The 17705-nt window shown below is 45.5% G+C and overlaps 1 protein-coding gene across 9 annotated transcripts in view; it reads left to right on the top strand.

Annotated features, from left to right (window-relative positions):
* The first annotated feature begins 9423 nt into the window (after positions 1 to 9423).
* BRPF3 (bromodomain and PHD finger containing 3) overlaps positions 9424 to 17705 on the top strand; it is a 54722-nt gene continuing 46440 nt past the window's right edge. For 7 of the 9 annotated variants that reach the window (XM_053247428.1, XM_053247427.1, XM_053247426.1 and 4 more), the window contains exon 1: positions 9424 to 9706. The gene's annotated coding sequence lies outside the window, so the exon portion shown is untranslated. Of the gene's footprint in view, positions 9707 to 10239; positions 10774 to 17705 lie in introns of those variants that run through there. The other 2 variants (XM_053247421.1, XM_053247420.1) reach the window with 1 other exon arrangement.

Here is a 17705-nt window from a genome sequence, read left to right as displayed (position 1 = left end):
GCTGCCTTCTGGGGCAGGGAAGATTAGGAACTGTGCCTTGCATCCTCAGGTGAGCAAGGCAAGCAATATTTCTGATGGTAAAATAAATATATAATGTACAAAATGCAACAATTTTGTCTAACAAAATTGCTGGTTATAAAAATTGTTGGCCCTGGTTATAACCTATAAAGCCCTAAGCAGCTTAAGCCCTGGGTATCTAATGGCACAGTGGGGAAATGACTTGACTAGCAAGCCAGATGCTGCTGGTTCGAATCCTCACTGATATGTTTCCCAGACAATAGGAAACACCTATATCAGGCAACGGCAATATAGGAAGGTGCTGAAAGCCATCATCTCATACTGCATGGGAGATGGCAATGGTAAACCCAAAGAAAACCACAGGGCTCTGTGATCACCAGGAGTCAACACTGACTTAACGGCACACTTTACCTTTATCTAAGAGAACCTCGTCTTCTCCATGAGCTCCATTGAGATCATTTGGAGAGGTCTGCCTACAGCTGCCACCAGCTCATCTGGTGGTTACGCAGAGATGGGCCTGTTCTGTTTCTGCCCCAACACTCTGGAATGCACCCCTTGCTGAGCGCCTCCACATCTCTGACAACTTTTAAAATGTCATTAAAGACTTACCTTTTCACCCAAGCTTTTAAATTTAATTGTGGTTTTAAATTGTTTTAAGGTTTTTACTTTTGTGTTTTGGCTTGTTTTTATGTTGTTGTAAGCCGCCCAGAGATGGAAGTTTGGAGTGACATGCAAATTAGATAAATAATTGTTAGAGGAGCCACAAGAACATGGGCAAAATTCAGCATGCTGCAACTGCATCAGATAAGACTTTGCATGATTCAGATGTGGGTGCAAAAGTGATGTAGCAGGTAAAGATGGAGGAATAGCAAAATAAAACACAGTCTTATGCACACTGAAGGGCCTTCTTTTGCACTGGCAACTCAGCCCCCAAACCTGAGAACTAAACATCTAGGCCTACAGGCTAAACATGCTTTAGGAGGCAAATTAGGAATAGGATGGCAGCTAGCTTTCATTGGTGCAAGAACTGTTGGGCAATAGTCCATTAGGCTAGCAATTATGCATGTTTAGCACTTTGAAATAACTGTAAGGCACAATGTGAAGGGCTGATCTATACACTTCCAAAGCTTTTTAAATATTCCTCTCATCACACTTGGCTCCATTAGAACCATTATGCAATCCCTCCTTTGTCAGAACGTTGCTATTTCTCAGTTCCCTTGACAGACGGCCCATGAACTGTATTTGTTAATAACTTTGAAATGTGCATTTTTGATATTTTTAAGGAGAGAGAAAATAGAACACTGGCTGACATGCCCCACAGCATAAGGCAGGTAGTTCAGAACCACCCCCGTCTCTTTGGGGCTCTAATGCACACATCCACAGTGCTGCACAAAAGGGCTGATCTGGTACAACTCACTTTTATTCATTCATTCATTACATTTATATAAATAATATATACTGCCCCATCCAAATGGCTCTGAGCAGTGCCCAACAATAAAAATAAAACCCACAAATCAATCCTTTTAAAAACAACTAGCTGACCCCGCACAGAGCATCTGTGCACTCTTTGGGGCCAGTGGTTACCTCTTCCCCCACACCTTCAGCCCTAGTTTCCACTTCCAGGCCCAGCCGCCTCTCCTCCCCACCGCCACTTCTGCCTCCCCACTTTCTCCCCCCCACTGTGGCCTTGCCTCTGCAGCTGGGCTGGGCCCACCGCTGCCTCTGGCCTCTGCGGCCAGGCCTGCTGCTGTTGCGGCAACCAATCCTCCTGGGTGCGCCTCAGCCAATCAGGCGCATCCACCGCCCAGCCAATCAGCTGGGCTCTGGGACGCACATTCCAAGGCACACCCAGGAGAATTATATATATAGACTAGCCGACCCGCACAGAGCATCCGTGCGTTCTTTGGGGCCCCTCCCTCCCGCACCACTCTCTTGCCCCCTCCCCCTCACACCCACAATTCTCTCTTGCCCTCCCTCCCCCTCACACCCAATTCTCTCTTGCCCTCCCTCCCCCTCCCACCCAATTCTCTCCTGCCCTTCCTTTCCCCTCCTGGCCCACTCTCTCCTGCTCTCCCTCTCCTGCCCCCTCCCCTCCCCCCTGCCCTACTACCCCTCCCCTTGTTCTCCCCCTCCCCCTTGCTCTCCCCCCCCTCTTGCCCTCCTCGCACTGAGTACCTTACCTCCGCTGCCACAGGCCAGGCCGTCCTTACCGGGTGGCGGACGGCCAAAAAGGCCCCCGCCGCCGCCGTTCCTCCTCCCAGGCGGCAAACAGGGAAGTTCCGCTGCCTGGTTCCTTCCTGCCCTGGCCTCCCACAGGTGCCTTGGCTCCACGGGCATCTCCGCCGCCAGCCTGCTGCTGCCGCCTCGCCTCTGCAGCCGGGCCTGCAGGCGAGTACCGGCTCTGCAGCCCACCGCTTGCCTCCCAGTGCCAGCTATTTCCAGCGGGCTGGCCCACCGCCACAGCCAGGCCCACTGCCGCCTTGCCTCCACAGCCGGGGTCAAGTACCGGTTCTGCTTCTGCGGCCCGCTGCTGGCCTCCGCAGCCACCACTTGCCTCCCAGTGCCAGGCCAGCCAGTCCCAGCAGGCCTACCCACTGCCGCCATTGGCCTGCGCCCCAGCCAATCAGATGGCACACCTAGGAGAAATAAATATATAGAAGATAATTACAGAACAATTTAAAACAGCTTAAAACCATTAACAATTAAAACATTTAAAACAGTTTAAAAACCCTGGAATGCCAGGCCAAACAGATAGGTCTTAAAGGCTCTCTTGAAAGTCAACAATGCACTCAAACTATGGATTTCTGCCAGGAGTGCATTCCACAGCCCAGGAGCAGCTACAGAGAAGGCCCATCTCTGAGTCGCCACCAGACAAACCGGTGGTAACTGGACATGGACCTCCTCAAATGGCCTTAATGTGCGATGGGGATCATGTCGAAGACGACACTCTCCAAGGTAACCTGGACCTAAGCCATTCAGGGCTTTAAAGGTAATAACCAGCACTTTGTATTTTGCCTGGAAACATATCGGCAGCCAGTGCAACTGTTTAAGAACAGGCATAATATGATCTCCCCAGGTTACCCCAGAGACCAGTCTGGCTGCCGCATTTTGAACTAACTGAATTTTCTGAACTACGTACAAAGGCAGCCTGATGTAGAGCACATTGCAGTAGTTGAGCCTAGAGGATACCAGCTGATGCACCACTGTTTTGAGGTTGTCTTCTTCAAGGACTGGACGCAGCTGTCAAATCGGCTGAAGCTGTTAGAAAGCACTCCTGTCCATAGCCACCACCTGAGATACTAGGGTAAGGCCTGGATCCAGGAGTACCTCCAAGCTGCATCCCCATCCAGCACAGGAATGCTCTAACTCATTCAGTTTCAATTACCTATCCCTCATCCAGCTCATTACTGCCTGTAGGCAGGCATTTAGGGAATGAATGCCATTTCCTGATGATGATAAGGAGAAGTAGATTTGGGTGTCGTCAGCATACTGATAGCACCCAGAACCAAATCTCCTGATGACCTCACCCAGCGGTTTCATGTAGATGTTAAAAAGCATTGGTGACATAATAGAGCCCTGAGGGAATCCATATAACAGCTCATTTTGAGGAGCAACTGTCACCAAGCTCCACCAGAATCTACCTGATAGGAGCAGAACCACTGCAAAGCAGTGCCCCCTATCCCCAACTCCCCCAGGCAATCCAGAAGGATACCATGGTCAATGGTATCAAATGCCGCCGAGAGATCCAAAAGAACCAGCAGAGTCACACCGCCTCTGTTGATTCCACAGTAAAAGTCATCCATCAGGCCGACCAAGGCTGGCTCTATCCCATAGTCAGCTCTAAAGCCAGTTGGAATGGGTCTAGATAACCAGTTGCCTCCAAAACTGCCTGGATCTGGTCGGCCACCACCCTCTCAATCACCTTGCCCAACCAAGGGAGATTGGAGACTGGCTTATAACTATCCATTACTAAGGGATCCAGGGAAGGCTTCTTAAGAAGTGGTCTAACCATTGCCTCCTTCAAACAAGGAGGCACTCTACCCTCCCTCAGCAATGCATTTATGATATTAACTAAGCCACCTCCAACAATCTCCCTGTTAGACAGAAGCATCCAAGTCGAGCAAGGGTCCAGAGAACAAGCGGTAGGCCACCCCCCACAAGCAGCTTGTCCACATCCTCAGGAATCACAGATTGAAACTGATCCAACTGGATATGCCCTTCACAGACTTTGCAGAAATAGCAGAGTCCAAAAAGAACCCATTAAAAGCATCACAGCAGAATGTTTCTGGGGACTGATTTAAGAGGATTTTTTTGTGCAAAATTGTGCAATTTTGCACAATTGCAGGCAGCATGCTATTTGGAGCCTCTGGAGTCAGGTGGTATATAAATTAAATAAATAAATAAAAATTGGGACTAATGCAAGTAGTGCACGGACTGCAATTGTGCTAGGGTGAATTATACTGGAACATCCTTGCTGTACAGCAGCATAGGTGGGTGTTAGAGCCTCAATGTGGTATGGATAGTTTTGAACTGCCTGTGTGATGCTGCAAAGCATGCCAGCCATTATTATAGCCACCAAAATACCTGCTGTTAATTCCCCAAACAGGAAAGCATTTTTTAAAAAAGTGTTGCATATTTAGAACATGTTTCCTAAGCGAGGTTAGAAGGAAAAGTCAAACAAATACAGAAATCATGTGAGGCACCAGACCAATAAAGTCTTTATTTATTTTATTGTTGCATTTATATACCGCCATTCGTTAAAAGACAACTGAATTAAAAGAGTCACATTCATTTTAACTACCTTCTTTTGATTTGAAGCTCTATAAAATCAGGTTTGGCTCTGAACAAAAAGGGGGCAGAGTTACAATATCCAAAGTTCCAAGTATGGGTAGTGTAATTTTCATAGCATCAGATTACATATTACATAGTGCCTATGAAAATAGCATGTACTAAATAAGCATGCCTGATTTGCATAACTGCCTGGTACTTCATCCCTTCCTTTAACTACAAGTAGAAGGAACAAGGAAATGGGTAAATAATGGAAGATCTTGGTGCATGATCATTGGCTGCTGCCAAAGGCAAGAGGCTGCTTAAGGCTGCAGCTGTTCCTTGCTGGCAAAACATTAGCTAGCCTACATTGCTGTTCAGAAAGCATCTCCTAAGCCTATGGAAGATGCATTTGGAAGGCCTTGACAGCAACCAATTAGAAACTTAACATATCATGCTAGAGCAGACAAAACCCCGGCTTTGTAACATTGTAGTCCTGAACCTTTGCTAATTGTTTTATGAATAGATGTTTTAGGGAAGGAACCAATGTAGCTGAGGAGAGTCTGTTCATGGATGTGCAGCAGGGGACATGAGTGTTCACTGAAATAAGTGTTCCTTTTTATTACCATATCAGCATGGAACATTATTATTGTTCCATAATGTGATAAACCACTACAAATGACATGCAAAGAATGCAAGATACGTTTTGTATGTTCTGTATACCTAAAACACTGTATGAATCAGAGAGGCCATGGCCCCAACTCTATAAAGGAATACCTTAGATCCAAAGGGAAGTGGGAGGGAGGCACCCAAGTTTCCTCCGTGCTCAGGCTGTGGACTGTCTGCCAAGCTGTGGGCGAAACTTCCTTGACCTGTTATTTTCCTGCCTCTTAATATCCTGTTACGAGCTGCCGATGCATCTGGGTTGCCCTTGCTTGGAAGATGCATTCACATGACGACTGTGCCATGGCTACCTTCTGGTTCTGCACTACTATGCACCTACTGCCCCACTGCCAGGGAGATCTGCACCACATTCTCTTTTCCTTGGAGATGGCTCTCCCACTCCTTCCTCTCCCAAGATGTACAGGTCAGCACTGGCTGCATCAGAGCTCCTGTGGTCTGGGGATGATTCCCAGACAAAGGTCTCAATTGCATCAAAACCCTAGTTCTTGTACTGGCCAGATGTCCCTTTTAATAGCTCAGTGCCCTATGCAGTGTTCTAATTTTTTTCATCTCTATGTGGAATGAGTTTTGTTCTGGGTGGCAGTATCAAGACCGTGTGTACGCACATGCATTCAGAGTGGGACCTGATTCAACCTGAGCGGGATCTAAAATTGACTAAGCACACATCAAAAAAACATGTGAGTGCATGCACACGTTGGAAGGAACACTGGCCCTATGTACTGACAAAGATTTTCGTGTTGGTGCATTATCTGGGATAGGTTCTTGTCAGCAGTAAAACACTAGGAATGCTCATACTGTGCTGCTACAGTGAACGGCCTTGTGTCCAAATACTTAACAGAATACAAGATACTAAATGTGTGTAGTCTTATCTTTCAGAAAACAGTTTACTTTCTAACATAGAATTGTAATGTATGGCCACCAGAGGTTTTTAAAAAAGACAAATCATTGTCAGCGGCAGTGAGAGGAAGTACCATATTTTTCGGACCATAAGACGCACTCCCCCCCCCAAAAAAGTGGGGGGGAAATGAGGGTGCGTCTTATGGTCCGAATGCTGTGCCGAATCGCCCGCCCGCCCGGATTAGGGGCCGAATCGGCCCAAGCTACTGCCGCCGCGGCCGCCCACCCTCCCAGCTGCCCGAGTCCTCACCACCTTCTTTGGCCCACGTCAGTCGGGCCAATCAGGGACCCGCAATTGGAGATAGAGAGAGGAGCTCGCAAACAGAGCTCCTCTCTCTGCAAAGCCTCGGCCCGAACTGACGCTTTGGGCGCAAAGGACGCCTGGGAGTTCCGAAGAGCGTCGGAACTCCCAGGTGTCCTTTGCGCCCAAAGCGCCAGTTCGGGCCGAGGCTTTGCAGAGAGAGGAGCTCTGTTTACGAGCTCCTCTCTCCTTCTCCAATTGCGGGTCCCTGATCGGCCCGACTGACGCGGACTGAAGAAGGTGGTGAGGACTCGAGCAGCTGGGAAGGTGGGCGGGTGGTCGGCGGCGGCCGCATCTTGGGCCGATTCGGCCCCTAATCCGGGCGGGCGGCGGGGGCGGCCGCAGTAGCATGGGCTGATTCGGCCCCTAATCCGGGGGGATTATTTTTGGTTCAGAATATTTTTTTCTTCTAAAAACTGGGTGCATCTTATGGTCAGGTGCGTCTTATGGTCCGAAAAATATGGTATCTCAATTTCAAATCAGTATGCTTATTTTTAAAATGTCTTCAGTTTCTCTTCAGAGTATATGTGGAACATTGCATTTTGCTGAGCTGTTTATTTTTCATGGCTTTCAACCTGTTGTACTACTACTGCCTTGTGTGTATTTTCTTTATTTTCTGTATTTTCTTCCTTGTATTTTTTTCCTTTTTCACTGTTTAATATAATTTTTTAAACTACACTAGTTTCATGATAGTTATTGTATGTCAAAATGTCACTCTGAACAGGGTGTTCTGTGGGTGGGGACTCCTGAGATTTCCCCATTGTCATGGACGGACCACCATCTAGTTAAGGTTGGACTCATGACAATACAAGGCACAGGTCGTTAACTATAATGCCCTAAACAGCTTAGGCCCTGAGTATTTAAGAGAATGACGTCTTTGCCATGAGCCCCACCGCTTGCTAAGATCATCTGGAGAGGTTCTCCTGCAACTGCTGCCAACTCATCTGGCGGCTACCTGGGAACAGGCCTTCTCTGTTGCAGCCCTTGAACTTTGGAATGTGCTCCCTGTTGAAATAAGAGCCTCCCCATCTCTGGCAACTTCACAGGGTTGTTGTGAAGAGAAACTTAAGTATGTAGTACACTGCTCTGGGCTCCTTGGAGGAAGAGCGGGATATAAAATGTAAAAAAACACCAAACAACAACAAAAAGGCACTGAAGACACATTTATTCACCCAGGCTTTTAATTAGATTGATAGTTTAAAATAATTTTAATACTGTGTTTTACATGTTTTTAATCTTTTAAATGATTTTAATTGTCAATTTAATGTTTTAAATGATTTTAATTGTAGACCACCGAGAGATTCAAGTTTTGGGCGGTATAGAAATATTTAAATAAATAATAAAATTGTGATCAGAAATATTGCATTAACAACACTAATTCCCATTTGTTGCCCATAAGTGAAGTTCTGGTAAAGGAAAAAGCTGAACACATACAATGGCAACAATGATGTAAAATGCTGGGATGAATGAAAAATGGGTACTCCATTCTACTTCCCTGATAAGATTATTCAGATGAATATTGGAAACCTTTTTAAAAACACAATTTTCAAGGAATGGGGTGGCGGGATTTTGAATGTAAAATTAGCTGCAGTAGAAGTGGATTAATCATGTTCCCAGATTATTGGTATATTTTAAACTCTGCCTATAGCTTTAAGGATAGGACTTGCAGGTAATCAATGTATATAACAATCCTGCTTACCCAGTTACTGAACACCATGTCAAACTTGATTGACAAAAAAGACAAATCCAAAAACCAATTGCAAAACACATTATATGACTGCCCTAATATTGGCATGGTTCTCACAAAAAGCAGCTAAGGAGGTAAAATCTCACATATCTAACTTCAGAATGATGGAAAGCTTCCACATGGTGGGTTTGGTTCCTACACACAGAAAACTAGCATGTCAGGGCAAATAGGCTTCATGGCCATAATTTTGCGTGAACTCGGTCAAGGTTTTGGCAGTTTTTCACAAGACTTTCACGGAGGATACCATACAGTATGTAGATCAGCAGCCCTTTTCTAACGTCCACTGGGGGGTAACAGGAGCGCAAATGGGGAAAGAGATATTGAGGCGGCAAGCCTTGCTCCTTGCCAATGCGCATGCATTAGAATGTCGAGAGTCCTCCTCAGTGCGCTCTCGCTCTACACGTTCCAATGACCATACACAGGGGCGGGGGCTGTGCCTGCCACGATGCTCCCCTCTTGAACATCTGAAAAGTCCATGTGACACGTAAGACACATGTCATTCCTTGCCCACGGTAAATGCATGTACCGGCAGCAAGCAACACGTGTTTAATCTTAAAAGGACACAACCTACATATAGGACTCATACAACAGTCCTACACGGAAGTGACTTCCTAGAGGAATGTCATCAAGTATAAACAAGCCCTGCAGCAGGATGATCCCTGACTCTTTTACTTTAGATAAGCGGGCCCCTTTTGCCTGTGCCCCCAGCATCCAGATCGCTCTCCCAGCCTCGCCCACTCAGTTCAACTTTGTGCGTCCGAGTATATCAACCCCCAAAAGTCTGCCCGCCACACTGTGAGGGAGAGTGGCGGCAGCACTCCGCAGCCTGTCTCGGTTCCCCCCCGACCGCTGCCCCCGGGCCTCTAAGCTTTGTGTCCAGGGAGGGGAAGACGGGGGGGGGGGGAGGCGGTCCCTGTCCGGGGGGGTGGAAGGGAAAGAGAGCAGAGCGCGAAAGCAGCCCCCTCCCTCGTCGCCTCCTTCCCTCCCCCCCCCCCCCACTTCCCAACGTTTGGCCGGGCTGCGCTCCTGCCGCCGCCGCCTCCATTTTGCCTCCCCTCGCTCCCTCCCACCCTCCGGAACAGGAGCCGAAGCCGCGGCGGAGGCGCTGTGAAGCGAGTGGCAGCGGGGCCGAGCGGACTGGGAGACGCGGGCATGAGGGGGCGGCGCTGAGGAGATACGGGCTGAGCCGACATCTTGTCCCCCCTCCCCCTCTGCCGACGGTGCGAGCCAGTCTGCCCCGCGGAAGACCCGGTGCCGCCACCGCCGCGGAGGAGGACTAGGAGGCGGCCCAGGCAAGTAGCCGAGACATCCACCCACCCCGGCCGCCACCCCACCGGCCGCCAGCCCTTCCCTTGCCTTCCCCCTCCCCGCTTCTCAGCAGTGCCCCCAGGGTCGCGGGAAGGTGACCGGGCTGGGCGGGAGGGCGGTGGCGGGACTATTGAGGCCTGGCGCCCTCCGAGCTGTCGGGCGGGACTCCCTCCACACCGCCTTACAGCGAGGTTGAGAGGGGCGAGAGAGGGAGTGAGAACGCGGGGGGGAACAAGGAAACCGATCCCCGCCATCTTGTCCGTCCTCATAACCGGGACACCATTGGCCACGCCCACCTTCCCCTTCACCATTGGCCTAGTTGGGGATACGTCGCTCCCGCCCGCAAGCTGTGTGTCGCTATTGGCCGCGGTGGAGGGCGATGGACAGCGACTGTATCCAATGGAAGCGTGGCTACAGCTGTTTCCTTTCCCTGCCATGTAATTAGTCGAGGGATTTCCCCCCTCAGAGGGGATTGTAGATGTTGGCAAATATATTCACCCCCCCCCCCCCACTAACACAACCTGCTTTCCCTTCCTGTGGATGGCAGTGGGCACTTGCAACTGGAAAAGCAAGATTGCTGCACGCTCTGTCACGTGAAAAAGGCCTGGGTTCTGACATGAGCCAGGCTTCATGCAGTTCCTCTGGGAAAGGGTTTCTGTTGTATATTTCCCTTCTTGAACACATACACACATACACATTGGCGGGTCAGTTGAGAGACAAGATACCTACCCACCGCATGTGCAATGGCCTAAATGGGAAGGGCCACTGCAGATACATTTTTCTGAGAAGGGCCCAGACAACTCAGAGTGACTTTATTGGCATGACTACAGGCCAGAATGTTATCAGAGTGTAGCAGAAGGTGAACACACAAGCACACACTCCTGATACAATGTCAGTTTGGTGGCAGGGAGTCACCTCCCTCCTGAAGACTTCTCAAAGGTCGGATCCTTTTATTGAGACTTGTGTAGCAAAGGTTTTTGTAGATTCTTCAACCTTGAATGGGTTCAGCTTTGGGAGAGGATAGTATGTAGGACATTGCTGATTGTGTTTGGTAAGTTTGTTGCTTCATACTGATTACTTATGGCCAATAGAAAGGGAGTTCAGCTTACAGCTTCATGCCTCAATTCCCCAGTAGTAACAGGTTTACTTTGCTGAAGCATAACAACTCATGAATTGTGCCTATCTTCCCCTCAGAACTGAGTTTGCTCAGAGCCCCCATGATATAGTTATTAGGTTGGCAGATTAGGACTGGAGATCTGAATTCAAATCTTCACTCGGCCGTGTGGGTCGTTGGTTAACCTTGGGCCCAACCTATGCTTTCAGCCTAGACTATCTCGCAGGGTTGTGAGGATAAAAGTGGGGGAGAGAATGAGGTACATTGCTCTGAGGCTTCTTGGAAGAAGGGTGGGTTTGATAATCAATCAATAAATAAACATAAGACAATAATTATAAGACAAGAAAATTCCTTCATTGTCTGTACTTTCCCATTGCTTAGGTTGCTTCTCCCTAGTCTGCAACAGTGTGAGGTTTTCACCCCAGCCAAACTGATAATTTTCCTTTCCCTCACAGAAGGTAGATTGCATTCAAACTGTTTAGTTCCCTGAGCAACTAAAACATTCTGTATCATCACACCAGCTCATCTAAACACTGCCAGAGGCTTCACTGTCAGAAGCATCAAATAATATAGATAATGGTGTGTGAATCCATTGGATCTCAAGATACTGGTTAAAGATCAAACATGAGGCACAAAGCTTTTCCACAACTTTACGTGCATGAAGTGTATTGTGGTGTTTGTAAATTATTCAGCAAATAATTATAGGAGTAAGGTTTAAATACATTGAAAGAGAGAGATCAAAAGGCATAATGGATAGGGAAATCATATTGTATTGCTTGAATAAGAAAATACTATCAGAGATAAATAGAAGTGCAAAAGGCTCTTGACAAAATTTCAGCAGAAAGATAGCATACTTTGTTGTTTGGTGACATCTGGCGATAGTAATTAAAAAGCACAGAAATGTGCTGAAGGAGTCTGACCTGATGAGCACTGGCAAATGATGCAAATTCTGAGTTATAAGATATGGAGTGGGGAAAAGTGAGACCATTAAAGAGAGAAGTTTGTTGATACTGGATGTAGACTGCTACAGTATGACAAGGGAAGATGGACTTGGTCCACAAAAGTTCCTCACTATAATATGGCTTTGGAAAAATAGTGATGTGGCATCACAGTACAAGTGAAACCAGAAAAGAAATCAGTTTTTTAAAAGGGTGTTTGTGGACTGTAAACCATCCTTCTAGTTATTCAATGGTAAAATAATTCAAATAAATGTTGAATTTTCCCTGGCAGAGAATAGTTACCAACTGCCAGCGTGGTGCCAGCGTGAAGCCAGCGTGGTGTAGTGTCTAGAGTGCTGGACTAGGACCGGGGAGACCCGAGTTCAAATCCCCATTCAGCCATGATACTAGCTGGGTGACTCTGGGCCAGTCACTTCTCTCTCAGCCTAACCTACTTCACAGGGTTGTTGTGAAAGAGAAACTTAAGTATGTAGTACACCGCTCTGGGCTCCTTGGAGGAAGAGTGGGATACAAATGTAATAATAATAATAATAATAATAATAACAACAACTGAAGATCTGAGTGCTTTCCATCTTCTGCTTGCCTAGCCCAAACCCCTTTGCTTCAAAAGCCTGAAAAGGTGCTGCAGTCCACCTGCCTGGGGACAACTTAACAACTGGAGGGCTGAGTTGTCTTCCATCTTCCTTTCTCCTGTTTGTTCTAAATTCAAGGTCTGCTTGCTCACTTGTTAGTTTGGCATTTTAATGTGTTGCGGAATGGGTTTGATTTAGAGCATGCAGATTTACCTGAGATGTTATCTGTAATATGCAGTGAAGTATATATTCTTAAAATACGGCATTAACAAGGTATTATAGAGTATAGTATAGAGTATATAGAGTCCCCAGAGTATAGACTGACAGAACTGTAAAAGAAAAATATTTTCAGACCAAACTATATTGTTATCTATATTATGTGAATGATTGCACCCTTAGCTGATCTGAAAGTCTATGGGACTTGACAATCCCTGACAAGTTAAAGAATGAGCCACAGATCCTGGTTCAGACATAATTCAGAGTTACGATAGAATCCAGACTTTGTACAACATCCCCTAGACTCTGGTGTGCTCACTTCCCACTCCTCTTTGTGTGTGAGTGGAATGATTCTAATTCTGATCCTAACTCAGAACAAGCCACAATCTCTTGTTATGTCCAAGCCAGGAAATCTCGGTTTATGCTAGCCAGAATTTCAAAATAAATCAGGTTCTGAAGCTGACGATACAATTGAAGGTAGAATCTTTTCTCCAACTCACACGTGAAGGGGAGAAAGGAGTCTATGTGCCTGATGCCAAGGGACATTGCATGAATCCACAATTCAGTCTTGGTTCTGTGCCATGTCTGAACTAGTACTTAAAGAGTAATAACACTTCTCCAGCAGGTCTATTGACACCAGTCTGCTTTTATGAAATCTCTCAGTAAGTGCTGGGTTAGCATAAGATTAGGATAATTTGAACAATAAAATGCAAGGGAGTGCAAAATAAGAACTGCTATATTTTCTGTAGGCAGCCTGGCAGCCTTAGCATTTTAACATCTGATATTTTCATGGCTCCATTATTTCATTCTGATCCGACTTGGTATATTATATGATTTATTCTTATACCTTATTCCTTCCCCAGAGTCTTTGGGTTAGTAGCCCAGCAGTTATTTTTTGTTTTGTAATTGGTCTTAAGCTTTAACATTGCACAAATATTACTTTATTTATATAAGGAAACCTTTAACTCAGTAAACACAGTGTTTTTTTTAAAAAGCCCTATGGTAATAGGGACGAGATTTCTACAGCTGCTATGGTCCCCACAACCAGGCATGGCCAACCATTGCATTCTTTGCGGGAACTCTTTCTTCAAGCTGTGGGGCAAGGGTATGGCTATGTATTTTGCCATTCAATTGACCCCTTGCACTCGATGAATAAGCACTATAGATATGTTAGCATCACATGGAGTAAGGGTGTCACAGCTAAGAAGCACAAGAATTTGGGCATGTCTGGGGCATTCCATACAAAACACGTAAAGGGAAATGTAACATTAAAGTGTGAAATTGCTCTACCTCTCACTACTTCTGAAATGTTTTACCACAAAATTTGATGAGACCACTGGAAGGTTGATAAAACAACAACAGTAACAAAAGTTTCCAAAGCGGTTTACATAGATAGAGAAACTGCTTTTTAGGTGATCTTTGACCTACTTGTTGCCTATTGGTTGTACCTGCACTAAGCCATTCATTCAAGGGAGACCACGTCTATACTTTACAAGAAATTAAATCCTCTTTTATAAGAATATTTTATTTTTCTGTTCCTCCCCTCCCACCATATTATTTGCATAGATTTTAGCTCGATTAAATACACTTACCTTGTTCTCACATTTTTATATTTCACATCATTGTTATCAACTTTGATTACTGGCCCTTCCCCGATATACCTTTAATAGCAGCCTGACATGCAGATGTTAGGCAGAAAAAGCATTGCTTATCACATTATTTCCATGCAGGAAAAGCTTAGGCTGCTAAATTTCTGCATCTTATGCTGCTATGTGCTACAGGAAGAAGGCTATGTTTTTAAGATGGCAGATATGCTCTCTTAATCTGAAGGGATTTCAATTTTTTCCTGTGTTCAAGTGCTATGTTCAGAGTTAGGCCGTCATGCTCACCATTTAGGAAGAGTAAGAACAGCTCAGTTATGCATTCCTTGCACTTCGTTTGTACAGACGTTCTCCCCACACCCCATGGGTGTCATGTTCCAAAGGCTAGGAACTTTAAGCTTCTTTCGCTGACCCCCATTAGGCTACATACACTCTAGACAATGCCATATGTGATTTGCTCACCTGTGTGCCACTTCATGTACTCTGTTCATCATCAGAGACCCTGGGAGTGGGACAAAAAATGAAGGACCCCCCCCCTCGCTTCTTTGCCTTCAAGAGAGGCATGAGGCAGAAAGCAAAGAGCAAGTTGTCACTGAACCATGCCTTCCCCTCCAGTGGTCCCTCTAATTTTTTTCATCTCTGTGCATCTCTGTCCCTTCAGGCCCAGGGACATTTGTCTCCCCCATGTTCAACTATAGCTATGCCTGTGGAGTTTTTCAGAGCCTTTTCAGAAGTGGCACCAACTTTGTTGAATGCCTTCCCCAGAGAGGCCTGCTAGTCTATACATTATTATTATTGTTAATAATAATAATAATAATAATAATAATAATAATAATAATTCAATTTCTATACCGCCCTTCCAGAAATGGCTCAGGGTGGTTTACACAGAGAAATAATATATAAATAAGATGGATCCCTGTCCTCAAATGGCTCACAATCTAAAAAGAAACATAAGATGGACACCAGCAACAGTCACTGGAGGTACTGTGCTGGGGTGGATAGGGCCAGATACTCTACCCCTGCTAAATAAAGAGAATCACCACATTAAAAGGTGCCTCTTTGCCAAGTTAGCTTGGGGATTATACACCTTCAGGCAGCAGCGTAAAGCCTAGCTCTTTCAGAAAGCCTATGGGTCCAGTTGATCCTGCTTTTATTCAAGCTGACCTCTGCTTTTGCTGTCTACATGCTTTCTTATTTTGTGAATTTGTGTTGGGTATTTTCTCACATCTTTTGGATGTTTTTCTGCTGCGAGTTTATTGTTTTATTTTGTTCTTTTCTTGATTGTTCTGATGTTTCAGTTACCTTTTGACAAAACCAAGCAGGATACAAATAATAAAATAAAGTTAATGATAAAGATGTTAATAGTAATGGATCCATTCATCATCATCTAGTTAGTCCAAGCTCATAATCATACTGTTAACTGAGAAGTATTGTTCTGAACAGAAACATGCTCTTGACCGAGTCATTGTTTCTACGTCATCTACTCCCAATCTCCCATTTTCTCGTTTTCAATCTCACACACCGCCCCACCCCACTGCTTCCCATTGCTCCCCAGGAAACTCTCTTATTGGCTTTCTTAAAGGAAACTCTCATCAGAATACTTTCTTCATCTCTCATATTCCCTTCTAGTTCTTCTCTCCCATATAAATGGAATCTTTGCACAGGCCCTTCCCATTGTAAATGGAATATTGATTCCTTAACAACATCATTTCATAAAACGGGAGATTAGGTACCTTATTTACCCGAATAGCAGATGACTCTGAATTTAAGACAACCCTCTTAAAAATACAGGTTAAATGCAGGGTATACTGGTATTTACTTGAGAGGAAGAGGTCTCTGAATTTAAGATCTCTCCCCCCCCCCCCCAATTTCTAATATCAAAGAACTTGGGGGAAAACCTCATCTTGGATTCAGGTAAATAGGGTATACTGGAACACCTCAGTCCTGAAAGGGCTCTTCGTGGATTTGTTCTGGAGATTAACTTTTTGTTAGGGTGCCCCCCCGCCGCCTTGCTGCCATAGGTAGCAGCAGCAGAGGAAAACTCTTCCTTTCTACTACCTTTCCTCTTTCCTTCTGTTGATTTGTTCTCCTCCTGGTCCCCTTCCAACTGCAAATGGGTACTTTCCCCCTGAGGCTCTGTGTCCTTACAGGAACCTCTGGTAAAAGCATCCATTGGAGATATGGTGGCAGGGCTCAGTTGCTGTCATGTTTCCTTCCAATGCCTCCCACTTGCAAATGGTCACTTCATCCCAGATGTCCCTGTAATAAAGCAGGGACCTCTGGGGAAGTACCCATTAGTCCTTTGGTGCTGCTATTTCTCTTCCTGGCACCTCACCATTCACAAATGGGCGAGCCTCTGCTATAACACAGAGGCTTCTAGAAAGAAATACTCATTAGTGGATGGGATGGTAACAGAGCAGCTCAGTCAAAAGAATCAGCCCTTTGCTGCTGCCACAGCCATGGACATTTTAGCCAGGGATTGACAGTGGGCCTTCTGAGAGCCCTAGGGCCCTTGGTTACTGACCCCTAATGCTGTGCCTGACTGAATATTTTTGTAATGATAAACAAATCTAAAATTGGTGCTGTGCAATATGAAAAATGTCTAGCAAAATCAGCTTTGTTAAACATTAAAAGCATAGCTTTAGCTTTGTTAAACATTAACAAATTTAACACATTTGTTAAAAACAGCTATAGCTTTGTTAAACATTAAAAGCATAGAATTATCATAATTAAAAAGAAATGCTCTGGCTCTATGTAGTGACTATTTCCATTGAGTAATGCAGACCAACATGTACATCATTTAATTGAACTAGGGCAGGCAGAACTCATTTGTTGAGCAGCCACACTGGTTTTTCATTTGTTTCAATGTACTCAAAACATGTGTGTCTTACCCTCCAGAATCGCAGTGTTCAGAAACAAAGGATTCTGGGAGACTAACTGGATAGCAGGAATGGTATAATTGAATATTTCTCCTTCGTGTGTATTGAGATTATAATGGTATAAACCAAAGTGGTATTTAGTGCTGGAGATGTTCTTAAAACATGGAGTTGTTTGACTTCCCAGTGAAATTTTCCTTAACTCTTGAAATATGATTTCCATTTCAAACCTTGTTTGTGAAGTTTGCTTTGAGGGCAAATATTACACCCATGTTTGATATGTTAAATTGTATGGAGAGCTGAACACTTTCCTCTTAAAATCTCTTTTCCCTTAATACATGAACTAGTACATTAGCCACTTAATGGCACAGCGGGGAAGTAACTTGTCTAGGGAGCAAGAGGTTGCTGGTTCAAATCCCCACTGGTATGTTCCCCAGACTATGGGAAACACCTATATTGGGCAGCAGCGATATAGGAAGATGCTGAAAGGCATCATCTCATACTGTGCAGGAGATGGCAATGGTAAACCCCTTCTGTATTCTACCAAAGACAACCACAGAGCTCTGTTGTCACCAGGAGTCGACACTGACTCGCCGGCACAACTTTACCTTTATTACATTCTTGGTAGTATTTACAGAAGTTGGT

This window comes from Hemicordylus capensis, chromosome 4 (genome assembly GCF_027244095.1).
Source record: "Hemicordylus capensis ecotype Gifberg chromosome 4, rHemCap1.1.pri, whole genome shotgun sequence".
NCBI classification, from domain to species: domain Eukaryota; kingdom Metazoa; phylum Chordata; class Lepidosauria; order Squamata; family Cordylidae; genus Hemicordylus; species Hemicordylus capensis.
The sequence above is the reverse complement of the archived record's forward strand: the minus strand, read 5'-3'. Positions and strand labels throughout refer to the sequence as shown.